The following is a 21,960-nucleotide window of genomic DNA, read 5'->3' on the forward strand; positions in this document are numbered from 1 at the left end:
TTTTTGAGACTGAGTCTCGCTCTGTCACCCAGGCTGGAGTGCAGTGGCACTATCTCGGCTCACTGCAAGCTCAGCCTCCCAGGTTCACGCCATTCTCCTGCCTCAGCCTCCCGAATAGCTGGGACTACAGGCGCCCGCCACCACACCCAGCTAATTTTTTTGTATTTTTAGTAGAGACGGGGTTTCACCGTGTTAACCAGGATGGTCTCGATCTTCTGACCTCGTGATCTGCCCGCCTCGGCCTCCCAAAGTGCTGGGATTACAGGCATGAGCCACCGCGCCCGGCCTGAATTACTTTTCTAAGCAGAAAAAAAATATTAACTTAAAAAACTTATCTATGTGATTTGAGAACTATAGTTCATAAAGTATTTTGGAATGAGTTTTTAAAAAACAATCAAATGAGTCACAATCCATAATCATGTCTAGAGACCCTTTTTCATGCTGATTTCTTACAGGAGGCTAAAGCCTCAATTGGTTACAAAGGTGAGAGACAGTGTGCATGCAGCAATGGAGGGAAAGGCCTTCCATGTAAGAGGAACATGAGGCCAAATCTTGGCAATTCACTTCCTCCCTAAGGCTCTATTTTTCCGTCTGTTAAGTAGAGATGACGATAATTCTTATCTGTACAGAGTTGTTACAAGGCTTAGGGTAAAAAGTATTTGAAAATTGTACCCAGTAACTAACAATCTATGAAAATCAGAGACAGTATTTCTTCCTGGCCTCGTTTTCTTCTTCCTTGTTTAAAATAATCATGAACAAATGCAATACAAGATGTGTTAGGCCATTTGTCCTCAAAATACTATTGGCCTCTTAATTATATCTGAATAATTATTTGCATGAAATTAAGTCAACTTTACTGCAATTGTACCGAATTGGAACAAATAAAACTTCAGGTGGGAGAAATGTTAGAATCAGGTTTGTGGTTCCCATGGGGCGTGGATAGTACCTAGAAGGGAAGGATTGTAGGGGATTGTAAGCTTCAGGTTTTTGATCTGGGTGCCAGTGACACAATTTGTGATCCTTCATCAAGGCACTCACTTTCAATCTCTGCATGTGTCTATTTTTAAGTAAGTGACACTTTAATAAAAAGTTGAAACCAAAATAAATAAATAAATATCCTCTATGTAGTCTTTAATGGACCTATTTTAATGTTCTCACATTTCATATGCACAACATCAAAGAAGAAATAGAAATTCAATGCTTTAGAACAAGGTTTTCAACTAAGGGCTGGAATCAAACTGACCTAAGAGTTTATTAGAAAGTAACATGAAAATCTGCCCCTCAGAGATGGTGATTGAGTAGATCTGGGGTGGGGCCTAGAAATGTGTATTTTTTAAATTCAGAAGTTAGGAGCCACTGCTCTGAAGTCTAAAGCACAGGCCCTTACACATGCTACAAGTTGGAATCACCTGAGGCATTTAAAATGCATTATGGGCTGGGTCCAAACCCACAGCTTCTGATTTAATTGGTCTGGGATGTGTGACCTGAGCATCCAGGTTTTTTAAAGCTCCCAGGTGATTATAATGTGCAGCATCAAGTGTGGAACAGCTCTCTAAAACAGAGGGAAGGAGCTTGGAAGTCTGTTATAGCTACTTATCAACAGCAGTTGAGAACAGTGAGGGAACCTCACATCATTTAACTGCCTCAAGACAAATCCGCCAGCATCCCACCATTTACCTGGCCTGTGGATGCCACGTAAGGCAAATGTTTACTATATGTTTCTGTAATGAGTATGCATTTGTTTATAGGGCCTTCATAACTCGTCTGGGTCATCATCCTCTTTTTAGCCTGTAAATTTCTAAATGGCAGGGGCAAGGACAGGAGAACTGCTTTGTATAAGCAACTAAGTGCTACGATTAAATAGATGATCACAATAATGCAGAAATTCCTTTCTGCAGCTCGCCAGAGAGGCAAACTCCAGCATTTTATATTTCATCTGCCCCCAGTGACTTCACTGTAGGAAGAGGAAATGCAGAAAAACAAACGTCTTGAAGACTGAATGCCTCTTATTCACAGAGGTTAGCATTAGACTGTTGGAAGTAAGGTATGTATTCCAAGAATCAGTCTCTGTGGTGATAAGAAATGGTTGTTTTGATGGAAAAATTTATGCTTCCTATTACTCACTCATCACTTACACTTCTCATTAATTCACTGTCTCCTTTCTAACCCATGGATTCTACCTGGCATTCAGTGCCTTCAAAAGATGTCCTCCCTCAGATATGCCTTGTGATTTCTCATATTATACGGGTAGAGTTAAATGGGGTTAGAAGTACTAGGGCCACTCATTGTTTATCAAGGAAGTGAAAGTTGCTCCTTGAAATCAGCAAAGATTCAGAACCCAAAGTTTGAATCATTTTACCTATTTGAGAAATCATCTTGCTAAAGGGCTCTTCGGCAGGAAGTCACAAAATCAGTACTCAGTTCTTGCTGAGTTCCCTGAAACTCAAACCTAAAGTGTGTGGATAGCCCTATTTAACTGACATCCCTTAAGGAGCCATGCTCCTCTGCCAGGAACGTCCTCCCCCTCCTTGGTGCTGGAGTTAACTCCTGATCACCCTCCACAGGATACCTCCTTTATGCTCTCCCTGCTCACCAGAAAGGAGGACAGGGCTTGCTCTGTTCTCCATACTCTTACAGCACTTTTGTTCACGTATTGGTCATAGGATGTGTCACAGTGTGTTATAAATATTTATCTTCTGGTCAGGCTCTTCTGTTAGACCTAGGCTTTTATTACTGGAGGGAAACTTACTCATATTCTCAGCCTCTGAACTCAGTCCTGTGCCTTGGCACATAGTAGGGGTCACACCACATAATTGCAGTAGACGGTGTTTGCAAAAGAATTGCCCGTCCTAACAATGTGGCCATATTTATTAGCAGGAGCTTTGGAAAGTAAAGCTTCTAACCGAAGCTGACATTATCCTAAAATAGGAAGCCACATCAACGCTGCCTTTTGACTCAATAAATGTCAGATCTTATTCCATCCAAATAACTCTTGACTCTCCAACTGAGCTCTAATGGAAGATCAAAGAGCCTCTAAGAGCTGGTCCTTTTCTGCATTTCAAGAAGTGGGTTAATGCTTATAGTTAATTCTAAGCTCTTGACTCTAGGCTGGAATGGCAATAAAGGCATATATGACCTTTAATTCTAAGTAAAATAAAAAGACTGGAGAGTTGTTACACAGGCAAAGGTAGGAAAGAGAAAACTAAGTGGAAATTTGGGGTAGGAGGAGCAAATAATCTTTAGATCAGAAGGACCTAGATCACCTATCTGTGCTGTCCATTACTGCAGCCACTAGCCAAAGGTGGTTAAATGTAAATTAATAAAATTAAATAAAATTAAATGGTTGGTAGCCACACAGGGCTAATGGCTACCATATTGGAAAGTGCAGATGTAGAGCATTGACATTATCACAGAAAGTTCTATTGGACAGCGCTTGATAAATTCCATCCCTTTACAGATAGGGAACCTGACAGCTGGAGAAGTTCAGTGACTGACCCAAGGATTCATAGTTGGCCTAGACCTGAGACCCAAGCCTCAGGAATCCCAAGCTGGCCTCATAACACTCTGTGATATAGGGTTTTCCTAAGCCAAAGAAAATGAAGAGGGCTAGCAAGTTTCAACTGAATTCAAAAGTGCAGAGTAGCCATTAAGTAGTGTAATACAGGCAAACTTACTGAAATAAAATTTGCAAGCAAAAAAATCGTGGCACAATAATTGTCTTAAGTGGAAAACTTAACTTCTGAACAAAAACTTGTCTTTGTACTTAAGTCAAAACACTAAGCTATGTCACAGTAAAAAGTACCATTCAATCACTCAATTTAATGTCAGGTGAAGAAGTTGCATACTAATCAATAACCTCAGATGCACACATTTGTGCCTATTTAAATGCCTGCCCTAGTAATTGTATACTGTATTATTGTATAGTAAAATAGTCCCCAAAGAAAAATGTACCTTCTTTCATCTTCTAAGTATACATGCATGTGGTTAGGGCTATCACTTACCATCTTTAGATATTAATTACTTGGCTTTTCCAAATGTTGTGAAATGTTTTTTCATATTTCTATCTTGAGCTAGTTTCAATAATACAATGCTGTGCCCATGTTTGACCTCCTATAAAGAATATCAGCCCCCCTTGTATATTTAAATCGGGTTTCCAGGTGGTGAGTTTTCAGACCTAGGACAGCATTTAAAATATAATTATGTGAGGAATTTGAGTTGATGTCATAGTTACAGGGACATTTTTGGACATAGTATTTCAGAAAGCTAACATGGATATTATTGAATTCACAGGTGATTTCTTACATTTCAGTGAAGACATCTCTATCCTGTTTGTTTTAGCACCTTGGATGATTGTGCTGAGAGCCAGTGTATTATTAGAAAGCAGCATGCTGCTAGCATTAAGGGAAAGTTTCCTTGCTATTCCCTAGAGTCAAATAAATAAGATTTGTGTCATTTGACTTGAAATACAGAATTCCAGACCCAAAATGACTTAATGGAGTTCCTTCACAAAGCAGGAATTCCAGAGGTAGTTGGTTTAATTTAGTTAATTGGGTGGCATGACAGATCATCAAGGTGCCCTCCATCTTGTTGCCCTACCATTGTCTCCATGTTGCCTTTTGTTCCCAGGCTGTCCCCTCAGGGTCACCTCTCTAGGCAGCATATGTTCACACAGCCACATCCAAAGACCAAAAGAGAAGCAGTGTCTCATCACATGTGTCTTCATTACAGGAAGGAAAATATCTCTTCCAGAAACCGTCCTCATACTACCACTAGCAAACTGCCTCTTACATCTAATTGCCCAGAATTGGGTCATGTGCTCATACCTTAGCATTAAGGGAGGTTGGGTGAGTCAGTTACTCAATAATGTGTAACAAATCACTCTAAAACTTAGTGGCTTTAAACAACTATTTTTTACCTCTCATGATTCTTCAGTCTGGGCTGGGCTCAGCAATGTGGTATTTCTGCTTCACGTGGCATCTGCTGGAGCTACAACATCCAAGATGACCTGGGGGTTGGCCAGGCATCTAACTTTCTTCACATGGTCTCTCCGTGTAGCTAGCTTGGGCTTCCTCACAGCTTGGCTGCCTCAGGATGGTCTGACTGCTTACATGGTAGCTGGTTTCCAAAAGAGTATAAAAGCGGAACTACAAAACCTCTTAAAACATAGTCTCAAGCCACACAGTGTCACTTATGCACTCTGTTGATCAAAGCAAGCTGCAGGGTCAGCTCAATTCAGAAGGAGTCCACTTCTCTTGATGAAAGGAATGGCAAAGTCACATTGCCAGAGACATGCAGGGTGGCAGTGATTATTGCAGCCATTTGTGGAAACAATCTACCACACTGGAAATCCAAGTACCAGGCATTTTCAGACTCTGGAGGAAAAGAAGATGGATGGTAAGAAAGAGTCTGAGTAGGGTGGGTAATTAACAGTGAGTCTAAACTAAACTTGATGCTGCAGCCGCCACAATGGCATCTGCTTTGCTGCACTGATCACAACCTGGACACAGCCTATTTTAGTTAAGCCTCCCTACCCTAGATGGCCTTTGGGAATGTAATCAGGCCATGCTCAGGAAATTATACCCTATACCCAAATTCCATTTGAGTGAACTGAATTCATTTGGCCTCATTTTATTGAAAGTTTTAGTTGGTAAAAGAATAGATTACTATACCTTTGTAACAGAATAAAAATGTTCATGGGACAGATAAACACTAAATTCAGCATTATGGCAAAATGATACAATTTGATTAATTGAGGTAGCATGTCCTTGGATTTTGCAATATTGTCCTCTTTTCTTTTTTGCATGTTTGACATAGTATATAATTTTAAATAAAATGACAGATTACCATAATGAGCTAGAGTTTTCTTAGTAAGAAGGGGAAAGGCATTTCTAGTTGACTTTCATTCCTTTCTCCAGATTTTCATTTCTTTCTCTTTCTAGGGGCAAAGCCTAGGAAGGGAGAACTCTGCAGTATGATTGAATGATACTGGGATGGGTGACTTCACATTCTAGGGAAAACTCAATAGCTTAATGATCAACACGTCTCAACATTCTCAAATCCATTCAGGTATCAGAGTTTGTAGAAGTCATGATACCCTTTCAGACCACCCCAAAATGATGATGCCAGGAACTTTTAAAAGTAACATGGCTAATTTTGGGTAAAACCAGCTTATATTTTATACTTGATTCTGGGACAGACCAGTGAGTGGTAGCAGGTGCAAAAAATTATGAGCAACAAACAAACAAAAACTTTGCAGCTGAGAAATTCTATCAAATGCTATTTTTAGAAAATTGATAAAATTGACTAAATTTTAAATAAATTAAACTTTTTTAACTTTAGCCAAAGTTCTGTTTTTTTTTTTTCATTGAAATGCCTCAGTGTAGTTTATGGGACCCCAATGTTTTATATAGTCCAAGATTCCCTTGCCGTAGATCAGTGAGAGGGCCCAGGAGCCGAGGGATCTGGTTCAAACATGCAGCTAAAATCCCTTGGTTATAGCATTCTGTTATTGTTATTGATTTTCTTAACTCTAACATTTAATTATCCTGTTAGAACTGTAGTTGAAATGAGACCACTGACTTCTTTACTCGACAAGATTTATTGAGAGTCCACTATTTGCCAGGCACAGTGCTGAGAACCAGGGAGTCATTAATGAGGACAAGATGGTTCCGGACCCCCAGCAGGAAGCTTAACATCCAGCCAGGAAGAAGGGCTTGAAACAAGGTGATGCACACAGTGGAGAGCACAGGGAGCTTAGAGGAGGGCACCAGCACAACACACTTTGGGGTCAGCACCTACATCTCAGTTCAGAGCCTCGCCACCACCTAAAAATACAAATATTAGAATTGGATGTGTCCCTGATGCTTCTGGGGACTGAAAGACTTAATTTTTACAGCTACTATGGCCCTGGAGCACTTAAAAAAGCATTTTAGTAAAAGCAATCCATGTTTATGGTAAAAATAGTAATAACATTGAGCAGTTCAGAAGGATATAAAATGAAATGTAGAAGGCCCCCTCCTTATCTTCCAGCCCTACTCCCTATAGGTTACCACTAGTTGCATTTTTTCATTTTCTTGTACACCTTACCAGAAATATTGTAGACATAGCACAAATATGTGCACACACGTTGAATTTAACACAGATTAAATTTTTTCCTTAAATAATAAAATTTGGCACCTTTTCATACCTCTCTATATAACTTTCACTTTATGTTACTCTTTTTTCTCAACAGCCACATATTAGTCCATTGAGTGATTGGATGTACCAAAATTTATTTACTGAGTCTTCTGTTAATGGACATTTAAGTTATTTCCAGAATGTTGCAATTTCATAAAACCTACAATGAACATATATATATATATACACATATACATATACATATACATATACATATACATATATATTTACATAAATGACTATGTCCGCAGGATAAATTCCAAGATGTAGAATCACAGTGTCAAAAGGCATGTACATTTGGAATTTTGTCAGATATTGCCAAAATGTTGAACTAATTTGCAGTCTTGTTGACAATGTGCAAAAGAGCCCCAGTTTTATTTTGCAAGAAATGTACAGTCAGCCCTCCATATCCATGGATTCTGCATCCATGGATTCAACCAACTATGGATTGAAAATATTTGGGAAAATAAATGCATCCATACTAAACATGCATAAGCCTTTTTTCTTATTGTTATTTGCTAAACAATACAGTATAACAACTCTTTACATAGCATTTACATTGCATTATGTATCATAAGTAATCTAGAGATTATTTAAAGCATATGGGAGAATGTCTGTAGGTTTTATGCAAATATTATACCCTTTTGTATAAGGGACTTGAGCATCTCTGGTGTCCAAAGGAGGTCCTAGAACCAATCCTCCACAGATGCCAAGGGACATTGGACAATAACTCATATGCGCACAGAAACACTGATGAAGCTTTGAAAGCAAAGAGGAGTTTGCACTTTATATTTAAATATGTCTAGGCAGAGCCCTGAGTCATTTGCTAATAAAAGGAAGTGGCAGAACTCAATATTCAAAAGGCCTCCCATTTTCTGTGTCTTTCTTCTAAAGTCTTTAAACTGCTGCATCATAGGAATTTAGTTTACTAAATCCAAATTACAAAGTTCAAGTAGAACCTGGCTTCTAATCTCCTATTGTGAGAGGAAGGCTGTAACAGGAACCTATTTTGTGGATCTCTCTTTTGGGTAACGCTCTCAGGTGGTAAGGTGTGGAAAGGTATATTAAGGAAAATGGGAGGGGTGTTGGAGGGGATCAATTAGTGTTTTTTGCTTAATTAAGCACAGTCCTCTGTAGTCCCAAAGCCTGGGCTCTGTTGATCTGCCTGAACCACTCCTCTTTGGTATGGAAATTCATGAGAACAGGACATCTTACTTGAGTAACAGATGCCACCTCCCTACAGTCAAGTTAGTCAAGAAAATTCCAAGAATTATTTTAAGGTATTTTATTTCATGCCTGGCAGAGCATAGAAAAATATTAGCTTCTAGGGCTAGACGACTGCTTTGGGGTCTCCAAGAAAAAGGTTTCAAGGTTAGTCATTACTATGCAATTCTGCTGCTGTGACTGATTTTAATGCCATCCCAGGATCAACAATTGCTAGAAAAATCAGGCCTTCTTGTCGAAAAAATACATTTCTTCCCCTAATATCTAATTAATTAAGGTATTTTAACCACTTGATTGTGCATCCTGTCTCTTGGAGGAGAAACTGAATTGAGTTCAGAAAATCAAAACTTTAATGACCAAAGTCCTTTGAATGTAACCAGGGAGGAACTTTGATTCACAATCATTTTGTTTCAAAATGCTGAGTACAGTTTTTGAAGTTTACAGTGAACGTGCCCAGGATATGATGCTGACTTGAGAGAGCATTTTGTTTACAAGATGTCTCCCGTGTTAATTCAGACATTTCAGATAGGCCCAAAGAGGGTCTCGGCCTGGTGCCTCTCAGTTGTTTGCAGAACATAGCAGGCAGACACTCCAAATGTATGGCCCAAGAGAGACACAGGCCTTGCATTTAGTCAAAGTAACTCAGTAAACTTCCTGAAAGATTTATCCCCCCAACCCCACCCCTTCATATCTCAAAAGAAATGTAACTAAGCACCAAATATTTTTCTTTCTGCTAGTGTTTTGAGGTTTTTCTTGGCTCATTTTTTGCAGCTCAGACACTATGGAAAATTTTATTGCCTTGCAGACATGTCTCTGGGTGGCTGAGGAAACAGGGAAAGCACAACCTAATTCATTTCTTTTCTATAGGAAATAATGTCCAGAAGAGTAAATGTTGTCTGCCACAGTTAAAAATCAGAAGAGAGGAGCTAGGCATTGACTTTAAAAGTAAGGAGGTTTTTAGTGAAAGACACTGGAGGCCTTTGCTGGGGATGGGGGAATCTATAAGTAAAGGTGAAGAGATTTGAGGTTTGTCACCATGCTAGGGAACATCCCAATACTCTCAGGTATAGATATAGATATAATGAATTTTTAGTCATGTCCGTAAGTAGGGAGATTGACTTCAGTCTCAGGGTATTTAAAAATATGTTAGAGAGATTTCATGAAAGAAAAAATGTGACAGCCTTTTAGATATTTTAGCCTAGGCTGCAATTAATATCCAATAACCAAGAAACAGACTCCTCAAAATAATTAGGTTTTCTTTGAGTAGCTGCTATAATAAAAAGCCAAGTGTTATTTTAATTTTCATGTCATTTCTGAAAGGCAACTTGTATTTTAGTTCTTGGTCCCTCCCTCCTCAACTCCAAAAAAAGAAAAGACTGATAGAGGGATGGATAGGTAGATGGGTAAGTGGATGAGTAGACACTGATGCACTTGCTGTTTACCTGAAGAAAAAAAAATGGAATGCAATCTCTTTGAAGGGAAAACTATACAAAGTTGCCATTTTTGTAGGTTAAAATGACTGAATGTTGGCAATTTTTTATGTTTTAACCTAAAAGAATATGCATCCAAGCACACTTGAACTTGTGTTTGTCTTTACTAAACATTTAGAAATTTGTGATGCAGTTTATGAAACATCTTTCTCATAGTGAAGTTGTCTACCTAAAGATCTTGTTGGTGCTTTAAATCCTATGTGTTTCATTTCTTTAAAAATTCCTTAGTATTCATGCAGCTAATAGGCAACAGTAATAAAGCCCTTGTCTGTCCACTTGCCAGCCTTCCCATTTGGCCAGCAAGCTCTGGCTTGAAACCCCACACTGGGCTCTTGTCCATTTTTCATGAGGCTCCTCATCCCCTCCCTCTTCTTAGCCAGCACTCTGGACAACAGTCAGAAATCAGAAGGGCTTTATTTCCTTAAGCAAGTCACTTCTTTCAGTGTTTCTGGCATTGCTTTGGTGCAGTGGCTTTCCAATTGATGACCACAGCCCACAGTAAGAAATACATTTTACATAACGACCAGGCATACAAATGGTGTGTGTTTGTAAATCAAACAAAAGTTTCACAAAACAATCCTAACTCTTAACAAATGCAGTGAACTGACGCTTTCCAGTCTACTTTATTTCATTTTTTAAAAGGCACTGCTTGCTACCCACTAAATTGATTTCACAACCCACTTATGTGTTGGGACCCATAGTTTGAAAAACACTGCTTTAGTGTACTTGATTCAACCCGGGAATTTTAAGTCTTGGCAGTCAATCACAGGCTTGCTTATATCGGCAGAAAAAGGCAGGACTATTCATTGCTGGGAACACGGTAAAAACATCCTTTGGCAGCCTTCAGAAATTTTTTTTAATAGCAGTGGAAATAAACAGGTATTAAAACTATTAATGGAGGACAGCCTCAGCCAAAAAATAACAAGGGGTTAAAAAAAAGAGCAGTCACATACTCACAGAAAGTAGACAGAATCCTGCAGAACCTAGTTCTAGAACTTTGTGTCCAAGCACGACTCTCAGCTGAGAACAACAGGTTAGCCTGTTTTCTAGGTAGTATGGAATATGTAAATAGTTCAGATATAGACAGTGGAAAACTCACAATGTTGGTTTAGAAAGCCTGGCTCTGCAGCTGCCAATCATACTTCATTTCTTGTTAAAGCCAGGAACTGAGACTTCTCTGGGCTTCCAGCCACTGGCTGTCTTCATCCACATCTTGGCCTTCACCCAGCCTTCCTTTTACTACCTTGGGTCACAATTTGTCCTGCTCTGGCCACTTGGTAGAAAACTTGCCTTCTGGATTTGGGACAGAATAAAAGATGCTCTTAAAACCTAGAGGAAGTCACGTATCAGGTGCTACTGGTATCATGATGTGTTAATGTACCAAATCAGAATCCTATTCAGTGCAACTTTGGAACCACAGCTTTTGTGAAGCTATAATGTGGAGAAAATCCAAGACAAGTGCACAGTAAATTCTGTGCTTGGCAGTGTTCAGTATTTATATGAGTAAATGTTGTTCCTTTCTCTTCTTGGCCTTTGGCTACTGGTGTTTCCTTTTAAAGTTCACGCCAAAGTAGGATGGGAATTTATCATTTGACAATAGAAAGTGAACTGGATCTAATCAGTCCAGGAGCCTACATTTGAATTGTTTTCCTACAGTGCAACATCAGGTTCTGCCTTCAAACTTTCCTGCTCCCCACATCACCCCAAAAACATTTTAAAGGCCATCAAAAGAATGCTCTGATAATAAAGATTCTCAAACATTCTCTAGAATTGCAGAAAGCTGGGACAACTCTCCTGTTGAAAGTTAGTTTTCTTCTCTCCCTTTCAAGTTGACCAGGAAGAGCTGGAAGAGCATTTTTCAGGATATCAGAATCCCAGAACAACTCTCATCTCACTTACAAACTAAAGAACAGTGGCCTCATACAAGTTATGCTTCACTAGAACTGATTTTCTTCTTCTCTAGGCTGGGAAAGCCACTCTTGGCCTACATTGCTCATAAAATGAATGAAAGTTTAAATAAAATAATGCACATAAAAATACTGTGACAAACATACAGTCCAACTGCAGCTTCTTTTTCTGTTTTTGATCAATCCAGACCTAAATTGAAGTCTTTTAAGTCCTTGTAGCCCTAGGAATCTGATTTTTAAGGTAAATGTGCAGGTCTTAGATCTGCTTAAAGGAGAGTGGGTAAAGCTGAAGGCACTGGGTAGGGGATGAACAGAGTTATTCGGTGGCAAAGGAAAGAATATGAAAAGGAAACGTGTAAGATACCTATGTAGAACCCACTGCATTGGGTCTGCAAGTTGTGGTAGATATTCTGAAACTCTCCAAAAGCCTGGATTTCCACGAGCTTTGGGGCCTTCAAAAGGTTGCTTGAGTACTTATCTGTGAATGTTAAATTTTATTCCTTGGAATTTACCCAACTTCAACTTCTGTCTAACTTGATCTTCAACTTCTTACGTTACATGAGCACATCTAACTTAAAAGAAGGGTCATTTTAAGCCCCACTCCCGTGTTCCTCTTGGAACCCCATCCCACCCAGGCTAACAGTGAGAAAATGTAGCACATGCCGTTCTCATTGCCTCATGCTTGCTCCTCAGAGAAATAAAGGTAAAGAAAGGTATAAAAAAATGGTGTTTTCATAGAAGGAGATGTTGCAATGAGAAAACTTTGACATAAAATTTCTATTTTATCTAGTCATACTATGGTTATTGGGCTTTGAAACTGAGTTTCAACATGAATAAACAAAGCTGCTAGTGAAATGTGTCGAGCTTGAATTGAGTGTCCTCAGCCTAAGAGTGGATCAACATTCTTCAGCTATATCTACAAGCCATCTAGCTGTTGGTCCAAATGCAGATTTTTGAGATGTTTGGAGAAGAACCTAACAGTTGAGGCTGAAATCTTAAACCATATGCATTAAGTCTCTTGTGTACAAAATTCCTCCCTTGCCACTTAGCCAATGATGGTGACAGGGTTGAGCAGTGAAGAAATGGAGCATGTCTGGGATTTCTTTCTTTCTTCACAACTGTAAATATCTTCTTGAACCAAGCTAAAAAGAGTAAAAAAAATATAATGCTTTCCTTAGAAAGTTATTGTTTTATGAAAGCATGTTGGTATTGTTGAAGCTGTTTTGCCAATAAAGGCTTATAAATGGGAAGAGGTATGTCATAGTTCAGGCTGCTGTAACAAAATATCATAGATTACGTTGCTTATACACCAAACATTTGTTTCTCACAGTTCTTGAGGCTTGGGTGTCCAAGGTGAAAATATCAGCAGATTCACTGTCTGGTAAGGGCCCACTTCCTGGTTTGCAGATGGTTGTCTTCTCTTTATGCCTTCACGTGGTCTTTCCTTGGTGCATGTGTATGAAGAGCAAAATCTCTCCATCTTCATCTTCACATAAGGGCACTAATCCCATCATAAAGGTCCCACCCTCAGACCTAATCTAACCCAACTACCGCCCAGAGGCCCAACCTCCAAATACCATCACATTGGGGGTTAGTGCTTCAACATGTGGATTTGGGCAGAGGAAGACACAAATATTTAGCCTATAACAAGGCATAACCCTCCAAGTGAACATTATAAAGCACTAAAAAGACTCTAACCTTAATAATCAATGTAATGCAAAATCACTTTTACTCTAGGTTAAGAATAGGTAATAATTTAGCAATTGTTTATATGATAGCAGAAGCACTGTTTTCTTGGGCATTTTAGTTAAATTTGAGACATAGGACGTTACCAGGTAGTTAGGTTTAAATGGTCAGTCTTCCTGGAAGAAAATAAGATTAATATGGCATCAGAAATTGGTTATATAGCTTATGAGGGAAAGATAATAAATAATTATCTTTGAGCTAAGGCAGCCAAGTGTTTGTAACCATTTTTGTGCGCTGGACCCTGTTAACTATCTGGTGAAGTCTATGGACCCCTTCGCAGAATAATTCTTTTAAATGTGTAAGATAAAATACATAACAAAGGAAACTAATTCTACTGAAGCAGAGCTTTATCCCTAGACCTTTGGGGACCATGGTCCATGGATCACAGATTAAGAACTCCTCGTACTTGAAGCCTACCAGGAGATAAGTAAGGGAGAGTAATAAGGTTTAAAAAGGAATTTTTCAGTATTATAATTACTGTCTTACAAGGCAATGTGAGGATGAAATACAAAGTTTTGAAGTGATCTAAAAGTAGCACAAGAACTCATTGCATTTGGCCGGGCGCAGTGGCTCACTCACGCCTGTAATCCCAGCACTTTGGGAGGCCGAGGCAGGTGGATCACAAAGTCAGGAGGTCAAGACCATCCTGGCTAACACAGTGAAACCCCGTCTCTACTAAAAAAAATACAAAAAAATTAGCTGGGCGTGGTGGCGGGTGCCTGTAGTCCCAGCTACTCGGGAGGCTGAGGCAGGAGAATGGCGTGAACCTGGGAGGCAGAGCTTGCAGTGAGCTGAGATTGCACCACTGCACCTCCAGCCTGGGTGACAGAACGAGACTCCATCTCAAAAAAAAAAAAAAAGAAAGAAAAAAAAGGAAAACGAACTCATTGCAATGCTTGAGGAGAGAGCGCCCGAGAATGACTGCAAAAACCATAGCTTCTTTCACTGATTCACTTCTCTCTCATGAACTTTCCAGGTGTTTTTCAGTATTAGATGTTTTTATTTTTCTCTTGGGCAAGCAAACATGTTCACGTTTTCTATTGTAAATAGTTCCAGTTCTCCATTTTTGGAATCAAGGTACCAATCAAATTATGTTCTTTGAAAGTTGAAAATTAAAATGTAAGCCAGGCAGAGAGGTTCATACCTGTAATTCCAGCACTTTGGGAGGCCAAAACAAGAGGATTACTTGAAGCCAGGAGTTCAAGACCAGCCTAGGCAATGTAGTGAGGCCCCATCTCTATGAAACATTTAAAAACTAACTGGACATGGTAGTATGCACCGGTAGTCCTAACTACTTAGGAGGCTGAGGGGGAAGGATCACTTGAGCCCAGGAGTTCGAGGCTGCAGTGAGCTAACATAGTGCCACTGCACTCCAGCCTGGACCCAGAGTGAGACCCTGTATCTAAAAATAAATAATAAACAAATAAATGTAATATAAATATAAGGAATGAATGGTGCATATTCATCAGTGAGCAGTTCTGAGCAGCTGCCACATTGGGTACTGTGCTGCTTACTGGAATTATAGGCATTTTGAGACAAAGTTCTTGCCCACAAGAAGTTAAAATTCTGGAAACAGTTAGAAGTAGAAAGATAATTTCAATACCATGTGATGAGTAATTTTTTTTATCTTGTTGTCTCAAATGTTGCAATTTAAATAGAGGGTTGTGATATGTCTTTATTTTCTATAATCCTAGGTTCTTTGTAAGTGAAAAATCTGTCATCATTTTGTATAAATGATAATATTACGCTTTCTATTCAGAATCAAAAATAGGTTTTTCCTGGAGATGCTGAACAGAGCTATAGAGGTCAAATATTCTATACCCCTGCTTTTGGGCCAGGCATTTGCAGACCACACAAATGGAACAAAATCTGCCTGATTTTTAATATGTTACATAACTTCTCAGCAAGTCTTACCAATTTTAACACTGTTCAAATTATTTCTCATTTCTTTTCCAGTTTCTTTATAGCATACTTTATGCCTGCTTCTGCCAGTCCTGAAAATGGAAATTAGCCAGACATCATTATGGCTTTTATATACTTCATATATTTTATCAAATAAATCATAATTAGTGAGAGAGTGAACAAATGTACTTGTGAGGCATTACAAATCTTTCTGTTGTGTAATCTGTAGTTCAGTTCCCTTTAATTTTTCTGCATATCTTCTGTGTTCTAACATCATTATGGATTTCTTTAACCCACCTTGAATCCCCAAGCCCTTCATCAGATTAGAAGAATAGAACTAGACTTCTGCCTATTTGGAGGAAAAACCAAGCATAATGAAACTGTGTCCATGCATGGGGCAAATATCATACCATAATTATTGCAGGTGAATGCAGTATTAATGATGTCACCCCTTAATTGAGAGCATCAATTATTTGGTAAATGTCAAAGGGCTGATTTATTGTAAGAAGCTTGAATCTTAGAGACTGCCAGTAATTCTTTATACCTCATACTTATATGTAACATGACTTTTGGCCAGGAAAGCTATTGAGGGAAGGCATCCAGAAGGCAGCAGCTGAAATTTGGGGTAACTTTATAACTAGCTTAATTCTACATATTTCTAGAACTCACTGAATAACCTTTGTTGGTAAATGACATAAATATAACTTTGGTAACTTTTCACCCAAAATCTTGTATAGATGAAAAAACTCACATAAATCATAGATTTTAGATTTGAGAGGGAATATATAGTTATATAGACCAGTCATTCTCAGAATGGGATCCCAACCAGCAGCATCAGCATCACCGGGGAACTTGTTAGAGATGCAAATTCTTGGGTTTGCTCCAGACTCACTGAATCAAAAATTCTGGGGGTGGGACTCAGAAACGTGGGTTTCTGCAAGCTCTCCAAGTGATTCTGATGTACACTATATTTTGAATATTACTGATTTAGATTGGCATTATTGACATTTTGAACCAGATGATTCTCTGCTGTGAAAGAGCGTCCTGTGTATTGTAGGATGTTTAGCAGCATCCCTAGCCTCTACGCACTAGATGCCCGTGGCACCCGCTCCTCAGTCATGACAATAAAAAATATCTCCAGACATTGCCAAATGAACCCTGGGGTGGGATGGAAGGTGCAAAATTGCTCCCTTCCCAAAATTGCAAAATTGAGAACCACTGTTCCAGACCAACTTCCAACCCTGACACAGGAATCTCTTCTATGGCAACGTTGACAGCTACGATTGTTACCAGCGTAAGATATTTTCTTTCCCTTCTGCCTTTGAAAGTCATGGAATTTAGAACTTATACCCCTCCTCCAAAATCATTACTGGAAACTTAAATATTTTAAGTATATTTTTTATTTTAAAGTTTGCATATAACTTTTATAAATGGTATACATTTAATCATATAAAAGACAAGAGTAAATATGTTTTATAAAATGTAGTTGATTACGAATCCTTCTTCAACACTTTGCTCCAACATCGTATCATTCAGGCTTCCCTGAGCACATACGACTTTCCCTCCCCTACCCACTCCCAGCAGACACTGGGTCCACCAGGTGTTTTCTGCACACTTACTCCACGTCTATGATAGCATTGGTGTTGCCTCCTCCCTTCTACAGTCTTAAATCACGTAATCATATCCATCACTGCATCCTCCGGACCTAGTCCCCTGCCTTGCACATTGTAGTAATAATAATGGCTAACATGTCTGTATGGTCACCATGTCCTAGGCACTGGGCCAAGAGTTTTCAAATTCATTTTCTCATACCTTCACCAATGAGGCAGGCTGTATCATTATTCCTTTTGCAGATAACAAAATGGAGATTTGTAAAATTAGGTACTCTGTTCAAGGTAAAAATGTTGAGAAATGATACAACCTGGATTTGAACCCTGGAATTTTTATCTCTGAGCTCAGGCTGCTAATAATCACGGCACTATTGAAAAGTGCTTAATAAATGTTTGGTGAATGCATTCACGATTAAGTTAGTAAATGAATGACTGAATAATTGACTATTAAGAGCTAATGGTGAATGCTCTCAGATGAGTTACCTAAAAGTTCATTCGTCAACCAGTTGTACAATGTGAATACCAATTATTATACACTAACTGGCAATATTTTGGGGAAATGATTTAGCAACTGCTAAAAACAATGCTACTTAGCATAGTCATATACAATAGATGTTTAAACTTGTCTTGAGTCTCCAAGTATGATAATGGCTTAACTCAGAAGGCTGTCTATAAGAGCATGGAAAGGAGGTTAGTAAAAAAAAGTAGAAGACTGCAGGGAGTTTTCCCACACTCCTTTCTTCTCTTGCAGTCCCTGGACATTTCAGTATCTGGGAGATGAGTAAAGCCTGTGGTGTGTGAAAATCCAGTAGTTATTCAGCCTCTGGAGTATATCAGAGTTACCTGGAGGGGGCATATTTGAAATGTAGAGGGTTATGGGGAGGTGAAGCTGAACTGTAGAATCAGAATCTCAAAGGGCATAGCCCAGTCTTTCATGTAGTGTTTTAAGGTCCTCAAGTGATTCAACTGTACACCAAGAACTGAGAGCCAATGCATTTCACTGTCTCCTGTCAGTCAGTTCATAAAGTCCAAAGAAGGGGACAGAAAAGAAGCCGGCAAAAACCAGAGTTGGATGGCTCTCAAAAACCCAAACAAAAATACACATTTTCATCTCGCTCATGTTGGAGCCTAATACGAAACAGAAATATGGCCCCCCAAAACAGTGACATGATGATGGTGGCAAAACATGGCTCTCCAAACCATTGCCTCAAACATCAGCTTTTTCCCCCTGACCCCTTCCCCTTAGAAGAAAACTGTCAAAGTTTTCAAACAGCAGATACATTAGCCACAAAGGTGCCTAACTGTAGGCTGGCCCCTCAAAGCAGAGAATTTTTAAGAAAGTTCAGAATGTCCTGAGAGAGTATTCGTTTCAACTTCATTTAATAGATGAAGAAGGTGGGACCCATTGGTGTGGCAATTTTAATGTTGCATAAACTTAGAAGTGGTTACTAATGCTTTGGGAAAATGCACAGAGCATTTAAAAAAAAACTTTTATTGAATTTTTAGTTTTCCAAGACTATAAATCTTTTTTGCACAAAGAAAATAAGACATTTTATTTATCCTTGTGTGAATTTAAAAATGACTGCTATATATTGTTTTCCATATTCTTTTTCCAAACAAATATTTATGCTTTTCTTAAAGCGCAAGATGCAAAGTTCCTGTTTCAACAAGCTGCCATGTAAATCGAGAACTAAGCTTACTTACTTCTTTGCTCTTTCTCATTTTTCTCTTCAATTGATGAGTAGATGGATAGATAAGGAAAAATAGATGGATGCACAAATTCTCATACATACACATAGTTTAGAGTTTAGATATTGTACATTTTATAAGTACACAAAGCTCATAAAACACAACATAAAAAAACTGTCTCTCTCATAGAAAATAAATAGAAAGGCAAATAATATATGTGATATGTAAGTGAAACCTTTGCTGGAAGTAAAGTTTTCTATTAGGCTCAGTGTTTTTTAAAATTTAATTAACCAACAACCACCAACTGGGAAAGCAACAATGCCACACTGAGGTAGTGAGCCAAATAAGATGAATCTTTCCTTCACTTTTTCTAGGCAGACACCTGTGAAATTGAGCTGCTTTGTATGTCATATATAAGGTATAATTACTTTTGATTATGATAATTTAAAAAAAGAAATAGACAAGAAAGAGAGAAGGAAAAGAAAATGGAAAGGAGTGAAAGTCACCGAAATTGTTCATTACAAAGGCTATAAAAAGTATTTAGACACATGCTCATTCCTGGCTTCTTGAGATAATTTTTTAATATTTGATAATACTATGCATGCATATAACCCACAGAGAAAGAGAACACAAATGAATCTATAGGATCTTCAAAATAGCACTATTTTGCTTCCCTAGGTAACCCTAATTGCTTATTTCTTGTTTTTTGTTCTGAACATTCTATAATTTAAGTCCATATAAACGGTATTTCAATATAGTATATGCCATTATTAGGCCTGTGTAAGTGCCATCAGATGCTATTCATGGCAAGTGATACAGGCTTTTCATTTATGGTAGTGATATAATAGTTCAGTTTTTTAAGTGGATCAATGTAAAGAAGTATAAATAGTAGGGCAGATGTCTAGAATATGAATGTCTAAGCAACAAGTTTGTTAGATCAGGTCAGTATCGCCTGAGTTTCACATTTCACAGGTGAGCATAATGTTAAAAAAAAAATAGAGGATTGCCAATCTTTCTATTTTGCCAAATAAAGCTATCTGAAAACAGAACAAACCAATATTTACTTTATGCTATCACAACATAAAGAAATAATATTTTCCTACCCCCAAAGCAAGAAAAATAAAGGATAGGCCTTTCTGAGAAAATATGGTTGGTAGATTCAAAAAGATACATATATACAGGCCATAGTTCCTTATCCAAAATCCTTGCCAGAAATAATTCAGTTTTGTTTGCTTGGGTTTTTGAGGGGTGGGGGTGTTCAGGAAGATAGTATTGTGCTCTACTGCAGTGGGTAGAACTCTACCCCAGTGACATCTGGGGGAACGCCCCATTGCAAACACATTAATATTTCTGCAGTGAAGCATACAAATATTTACACTAAGTTGGATGAATAAAGACTATGGAACACTCATATGAAATCAGGTTAGCTTCTGCCACCAACTAAGTTATGAAAAAGCTTTCTGTCTTCAGAAGCTTTAGGATTTTGAGATTAAAGCTAAGGAATTACGTGCATATATATCATTGCCCTTTTTCTTCTCATTTTGTTGTGGAGCAGGGACCACTCTTTCTGACAGGCACAATTTATTCTAATTATTCAATTATAACCATAACCGTGTGGTAGATGATAAGAGATGTTAATTAATGTCATATTCCACTTTAATCTTATTGGAGAGATTTCTAAATGGACACCTGTTAGAATGTAAGCTCCATGAAGCAGGGAAATCTATGTTGTCCACTGAATTACCCCCAAGCACTTAAAGGTGTGCCAGAGTGCCTGACACATCGTAGCTACTCAGTATTTCTTAAATAAATGAAAGATTTGCAAGTTAACAGCCTCCTGCAAATACTAAAATTATTGTTGGCAGGTCATGGATAGAAAGAGTTGAGTTGTGGTGTGTGTGGGGGTGTGTGTGTGTGTTTAATTCAGAGCAACCTGTTACATTCTTTCTATTAGAAAAAGCAGGTGTACATTTGAATGCTTCACACGGGTTCTTCCATTGTAAACAGAATTTGGGTAAGGGAGCTCCAGGTGATGATGTCATATACTGAGGTATCTGAAACTCTGAGTCAAAACCAACAAGTACTTAGTACTGATATTTGTTTTTAAACAAACTGAATATTTAATTTTCTTTGCTATTTTGGATCCAGAGGTTCTAAAAATAGGTGAAGGGTCAATGAACTTTAAAAGGGGGAAAGACCATAGGGACAGTAAAATAATCCTGTGAATGAATATTTGAAATTTGAAAAGGAAATTGCTTAGTGCTAGGGATCTGAAATGATTTACATGGTCACAACAAAAGTGACTACAGCTAGGTGAAATATGATGTCAAAAAAGAAATTAGTGTAATTGTGACCTAATCCTACCAGAAATGAATTAGTTTTGTCCTCTTGTCTTGACTTACATGCTATGGTTTTGAGAAAAGTGTGAGTCAATGAGCAAAAATTCCTTGCCGGGGAAAAGATGTACCCCCAAATAAGGGTAAGGTAGTATCATTATCCTTTAAGTGAGGGGAACACGTGAGTGCATTACAAATTATTGGCAATGTTTTTCAGAACTAAGACAAAATCCTGTAGGCACTTAACAAACATGGTATATAGGGAAATTTTATTTGGTTTTCTGGGGGGCTTTGAGAGGGTTTTTGGTTGGTTTTTTGTTTGTTTGTTTGTTTTTGTTGTTGTTGTTTTGAGAGAGAGTCTTGCTCTGTCACCCAGGCTAGAGTGCAGTGGTGCGATCACTACTCACTGTTGCCTCAACCTCCCGGGCTCAAATGATACTCCCACCTCAGCCTTGAGAGCAGCTGGGACCACAGGTGCGGGCCACCACATCTGGCTAATTTTTAAAATTACTATTTGTAGAGAAGAGATCTCGCTGTGTTGCCCAGGCTGGTCTTGAACTCCTGGGCTCAAGCGATCCTCCTGCTGTGGCATCCCAAAGTGTTGGAATTATAGGCATGAGCCCTGTGCCCAGACTATAGGAAAATTTTTAATTGTCTGCAATCCTATCCAAAGATTATGGAGCTAAATTATTAATAAGTAGCCATTATCTTCTAAACATAATAATCCCAAGACCATCATAATCATAATAGCTAATAATCAAATATTAACTTAGGACCTGTATCCTTTTCTCTACATCATTTACCATGTGATAAATATTTTCCCTTCTATCCCCTATTGGGAAACAAAGTTCCCTAGAGCTTACATACCTGTACTCTACTG

At 38.5% G+C, this 21,960-nt stretch overlaps 1 protein-coding gene across 18 annotated transcripts in view; it reads left to right on the forward strand.

The window, feature by feature from the left end:
- Positions 1-21,960, forward strand: part of THRB (thyroid hormone receptor beta) — a 371,566-nt gene that overhangs the window by 196,139 nt on the left and 153,467 nt on the right. For 6 of the 18 annotated variants that reach the window (XM_063722162.1, XM_024244888.3, XM_024244894.3 and 3 more), the window contains one exon: positions 1,899-2,044. The exons of the other annotated variants lie outside the window; for them this stretch is intronic. The gene's annotated coding sequence lies outside the window, so the exon portion shown is untranslated. The remainder of the gene's footprint in view (positions 1-1,898; positions 2,045-21,960) is intronic. 18 annotated transcript variants of the gene reach the window in all.

The sequence above is a fragment of the Pongo abelii genome, chromosome 2 (genome assembly GCF_028885655.2).
Source record: "Pongo abelii isolate AG06213 chromosome 2, NHGRI_mPonAbe1-v2.0_pri, whole genome shotgun sequence".
NCBI lineage: Eukaryota > Metazoa > Chordata > Mammalia > Primates > Hominidae > Pongo > Pongo abelii.